This window comes from Adelges cooleyi, unplaced genomic scaffold (genome assembly GCF_023614345.1).
Source record: "Adelges cooleyi isolate 19-005CV unplaced genomic scaffold, UGA_ACOO_1.1 ACOO_flye_CR_arks_rails_tigmint_CR_PRNA_247, whole genome shotgun sequence".
In the NCBI taxonomy this organism is placed as follows: Eukaryota; Metazoa; Arthropoda; class Insecta; order Hemiptera; family Adelgidae; genus Adelges; species Adelges cooleyi.
The window spans coordinates 14149550-14155555 of record NW_026095912.1 but is presented as its reverse complement, the minus strand read 5'-3'; the positions used below and the strand labels follow the sequence as shown (position 1 = coordinate 14155555).

General features: G+C 27.8%; 1 long non-coding RNA gene across 2 annotated transcripts; it reads left to right on the top strand.

Annotated features, from left to right (window-relative positions):
• Positions 1-206: 206 nt before the first annotated feature.
• On the top strand, positions 207-4230 carry LOC126837234 (uncharacterized). Of its 2 annotated transcripts, none has more exons than XR_007685472.1 (3): positions 207-406; positions 2132-2339; positions 2907-4230. It is a non-coding gene; the product is annotated as an uncharacterized LOC126837234 (long non-coding RNA). The 2 variants fall into 2 exon arrangements; XR_007685471.1 differs by having other exon boundaries at positions 2132-2346; positions 2907-4229.
• The last annotated feature ends 1776 nt before the right edge of the window (positions 4231-6006 follow it).

Below are 6006 nucleotides of genomic sequence, written 5' to 3'. Positions count from 1 at the left end.
CTGATAGTAGAGATGATAGATAGCTTGATACGAGGGTCAATATCGATTGGATATTTTGTTTAAGCCCAGCGCGCTTCAATATTTACCTTTACCGCGTTCTACCTCCAGCCGACCATAGTGGACCGCGGTCGCCGCTGTTATCATAATGTGTTGTTATCTATTCTGTGTTAGAGCACTCTGTTTGTAATTTGTATGTACCTATCATTTATCAAGAGGCACGCAGTATAATACAACATAATGTTTATACTTTAATCTTTATAATAACTAAGGCAGTGACACTGGGTTTTCTCTAAAAGACAAAAGTTATTATTCATTGTGCGATTACATAATTTATCAATAATCATTCCGGATCAGCGCTGTGCCGTGTGGACTGTAAATCCGAGGGTCTCCAAGTAGCCGTGTAAACGTAAGTACCGATATCAACATTATCATCAATTACGATTTACACTAGTTGTATTAATTTTAATTTTTCATAATAAACCACAGTTGTACGGTGTGATGAGAATTTTTAAAACATTGTTGTACCTATGTAAAGTTAAGACTTATAGACTGAGGTGCGTTATCAACGGCCGTAGTGATGATGAAAACGCTAGTTTACAACCATCCGGTGTAGCAGATGCCACGATTCTTTTCTTATGTAAACATTCAAATGTTTTTCTATAAATTGGTTATTTTATTACCATGTTTTGCTCGATTGCACCTAAACTACTGAACCGATTAAAATCGTTGCGATAAACGTTCATTGGTAATTTAAATACTTGTTGGATACTTAGGATTTTATATCTTGTGCGACATTGGGGATTCCAACTCGATATATTTTTTAAAATGTGTGCCTACCTTGTGACTTTTCAAAAATCCATATTATCTTGAAAACTATCCATAAAAAAAATTGTTTTAACGTGTATCTTGAGATCAGCATGCCAATTTACATCAGAAATGGTTAATCACACCTGCTGCACAGTTTTTTTTTTTATCATATTGTAGAGTGTAGACCATTGTAATTTATATTAGGTTTTGAAACGCTATAACTTTAATTGCCATTTTTCTGTTACTTTTATTTTTTAGTATTAAAAGTATAATATTATTGCTATACTAATTATATTGTTCTTAAGGTTCTTTTAGCTTTACCAATTAGCCAATTTCTCAGTTTCGTATATTACAAAGAGTAATATATTGATAATCACGGCGATATCAAAAGTTAATGTAACCATTGATGTCTATTAATCTAGCATAAACCTAACCTAACCTTCGGTTGCGCAAAACCCACATCGTTGAATCAACAAATGTTAGTAGTACACATTAATTTGTACATACAAAATGCATGCTGTTTTAGTTTGTCGATTGTATGAAGGCTAATACATAAGGGATGATTTCAAAAAACACAAAATATTATTATACCTATTATTTATTTATATTGTTTTATTTCTTTTATAATAAGAAAAGAAAACAATCAATGTAATTGTATATATTTATGTACATTTCGGCGAATCGACAAATGGTAAGCAATAAAAGGGTAGAAATAAGGTTAGTGTCTAGAGTTAATGTAAAATTGTTACTATTATTAGGTAGTCATTGTTCATGTGTGTTCATTTATACTTTCTCTCTAAACAAGTATAATCTATGATTGGCAGAATTTTTTTTTTAAATTAATTATTTAGAGGTAAATGAAATAAATTTGTACTTTTTGGCAGAGGATATTAGTATTTTGATTAAAAAGGAAATTAATTAGGCTATGTTAGTATTATATATTTGTGTAAGGTAAACTAGTATATCATTTTTAAAAGAATATGCATACGATTTCACCGGCTATTTGAACCTTCTAAAATTGTAATCATGGTCCGCTATTAATGGATGAATATAGAATTGCTTAATATGTGATATTCTGGTTTAACGTCTCAGACCTTTGTTGGGTCTATGTGGTATTCAAATAGTTTTCTATAAATTGGTTTTTGAGAAATTAATTTTTTACTGTGTCATAATTTTATTCTCATTAGACGACCTAGGCCATTAGGTCAAAAATTCATCCTGCACTCGTGTTTCATTTTTATGTGTTTAAATTTGAGCTATGGTAGTTTTTAAATATTAAATTTAAGTTGTTTTCTCAATTTTATAAAATATTCTTTGTTTTTAGAGAAGTAGTGAGAAGCAAACTAAAAATCAGAATTGTAATGGAGAATTATAACTACGGGGCCGTGATTAAAATAGATGAAGAAAACGAGGACACAGAAGAGCAATACACCAACGCATTAGTGAAAAAAACAAAACTGAATTACATTGTTGAATCAAACAACAGCTATCCACATTTATTCTCCAAAGCCATTCGACGGGAATGCATATAAGTAAAATGTATTTTTTTAATTAAAATATTTTAAATCAATTTTATTAATATTGTTATTTTCGGTAAAGTCTGGTCGAAAATGTTTTAACAGGAACAAGTTGGTCACTTTTCCCAAACACCACTAGTTAAAAAAAAAAGTTGTTATTAATGTAACATCTTATTTAACGATAACTTCCAAATATTGGGACCACAAATAATAATTGTATTATTAATAACAAAGCTACACGTTAACTTGTGGAATAAGCGATTTTTCATTGGAAAAAAAGAGAATATTATTTTGTACTATTTCATTTTGAATAACATTTTTTTTAATATTTTGACTGACCTCATGACTTATTTCAAGATACATGCATGGTAGAGTTAATAGAAGAGCACCGTACCATACTTGTACGATTAGATTATTTCTAACGTTCAGAAAAGGGAGTGAAGGATTCGGTCGTGTAGTCGCCTACCTATATTATGGGCTCTCTAAGAGATAGCATACTATGTTAAGATTGATTGCTTGTAGCAAGTATTTTCTAATTCTTTTTTTTAGCGCTGTAGTAAAATATATATTTGTTGTTTTTAGTGTCAGTGAAACATGCAACGAAACAGTAGTCCAAGTCGACGAAGTAGACACTGTGAATGGATATACGTTTGAGTCTGTGATAGAATACCAAAAAAATGGGCCTTTGGATGTGCAAACGACGGACTACGGTCTGGACTACGCTCTAATTTATTAAGTTAAGAATACAACTGTGTATCAAATTTGTCATTTTTTACTCAGTCAATAATTGTACTATCATAAGAATATCCTTTCCAAGTCTTTCTAACTCTGAACTCTACTTAGTCATCTAGTAGTAAGTAGTTTATATTTTAAAATTATGGTTTCTGAAGTTTGGTTGAATTATATTAATATAATAATTTTGCCACAAAATCTATGGGTTTCTATTAATATGCAATTTTATGAATTCACACCGTCGAAGCTAAAATGTTATTAAAATTGGTTTTTGTAATTGAGATGCGTACATTTTTTACAATTTACCAATTTTAAGCCTGCTAAATCAGATTATGTTAGACCTGCTTCAACAAGTAAAGTCAATTAAAAACAAAAGTATAAATGTAATGTGTGCTCTAAGGCTTTTTCTGCAAAATCCAGCTTCAGGAGACACGCACGATTACATACTGATGGCTAGTGTGTGTTTTAATTTTTCTTACATAAACCTGAAACTATTACAACCTACACCGTGAAGTTCAGTCGATAATTTATATGATTTGTTTTTCCGTTTGACTTGTTTATTTTATAATTTGTTAATAATTGGAACTTAATAGGGTACGCGTTAATGATTTTAACCACTAGATTTAACATTAAACAAAATAACCAAAAAATGTATATTTTTTTTTGTAATATTAAGCTGATTTACCCCACTTAAGTTAGTAACTGTTTGACTAGTTATTTTTTTGTTTATTTTAACAAATGTGTTATTATTATTACTTTTATTTAATCATTTTGTATATATATTTTGTAGCATTTATTTGGAAATTTTCTTTGCTTAATTAATGTTATTTATAGTAAAGATATAAAATCTACTTGAACCCTAAACCATAAAAATTATACACTTCTTGCGTACACGTGTTACAACAACGATGTTGTCATCTTCAGCGCTAACAACAGACTGTTAATTAATTAATTTAATTAAACTTATTGCGTAAATATTAGTATAATTATTGTGAGTTCACCGACAAAAATGGATGTTTATGGAAATAGTTTTTTTAGCGATAAAATAAATGTGATGAATTAATTTTTAATTTATATTGTATTGTGCTTAGAATATTTTTTATAATTTTTATTTTATTTTATATTTTTTCTATAATTTGTTTGGTAGTTATTTTTATTATGACGATTGTGAAGTCAAGAAAAAAGTTCCTATTAATTATTTGTATATTTTTATAAACATTTGTTTCAAAACTCATAATAAAATATATATGTAAATTAGTTTTGGTTTGTGATTTAGTAATTTTACTAATACTACATAATAATTATGAAAAGAGTTTAAGAACTTATTTGTTTATGAAAAGGGTGAAATTCGTTCAATCTAAACGTTGGTTAAACAATAAAGTTGAATAATTAGAATTCAAAAATGTAAATGAGTATAGTAAATAAGAATTAATATTTTATTTTTAAGTAAAATTGTATGTGAAAAACAGTTATTTTTCATTTATTGTTTCTTGGCTTGATGTGTATGCAGTATAACTCGCCTTAACACTAGTAAATTATGGAATAAATTTGTCCATCTAATGTTAGCAAAAGATAAAGTAGAGAAAATAGTAGTTGACATCAAATTCCATACTGTTATCATTGTATTATACAAAGGAGCTATTATTTAATGACGCACAGTAAATTCATTATTATTCTTATTATATATTGTATTGATGTCTTCTAAGCCTGTGAACCGATTCTAGCATTTAGCAATCATACCTAAACCTGAGAAATCGTACCCAAAAGGAACCTTATTAAGCCAAATATTTGAAAAGTTCTTCTCTTCTCCTTCAAAATCATGAAAAACACCACACACCCGTTACCAGTCGAATTAGTTCCTAATTTGTATGGAATATTTTTTAGACATAGTACTTTTGGTAAACGTTGACAAACCAAAAATTTATCATAAACCCTTCCCCCAGAGATGAGGAAACTATTTCCTTATTTGGTTATTATTAGACAACAGTTTAGAGCTTAAGGTCTGAAAATTATATTGCATGTAGATTTCTCAAAAAGCTGTAGTCCTAGATTTACTAGATTATGTTATTTCGGTAGTATGATATTACTAGATTGTAGTTATTTTCAGATTGTCGAAGAATGATTGTGTAAAGAACCATTGATTTATGATGGAAAAAACTCTTCAAATTCGTTGATAGATTTTAAATGTTTTATATAATTCATAATATGTTTTCCTCGCTTAATGTTTTTTTTGTAAATATTAAGTTATTTATTTTTACAAGATTATCTCTACAAGGTATTTTACATAGATTACATAATTAACATTGTGGTTTAAACAAGTTACAACACGTTCAATTTTTGTTTTATAATTTATAAATATAATTTTTTTTTTATTTTAACACTATATTTATATTATGTCTATAGCATTACCTATATCAGCTCACCAAAAGAGGACTGAGACGCTTAAACTGACTTGAGAAAACACTGTAATGTTCGAAATATATAAAATAATAAATATTCATTTTAATGTCAATATTCAATAGGAATTATACTTAATAAGTATAAAATATGCGATCAATTATTTCAATAATTTTGAGATTCTCTAAATACCTACTTGTAAACACATATTAAATTATCAAAATGTACATTTGTGATATAGCTAACAGACATGATGAAATACGTTTTTTTTTTGTTATTGGTTTTAGACTAATGAAAAATTCAAAAGAATACAAAATGTTTAAGTGTTTGACATAATATCGAAATATATTTAGAAACACATTTACAGCTTACTCGAAAAACAGCTTATAAGTCAATATTTTAATTATTTAAATAACCTGATAAATATAATAGTAAACTTAGGCGTAGTGCAAATATTTCACGTCAACTGATTAAAATTATGCACAGATTTTTTTCTAAGGTATATTACACATTATTTAGCTTACATGGCACAATTAAAAATAAAATTCATATT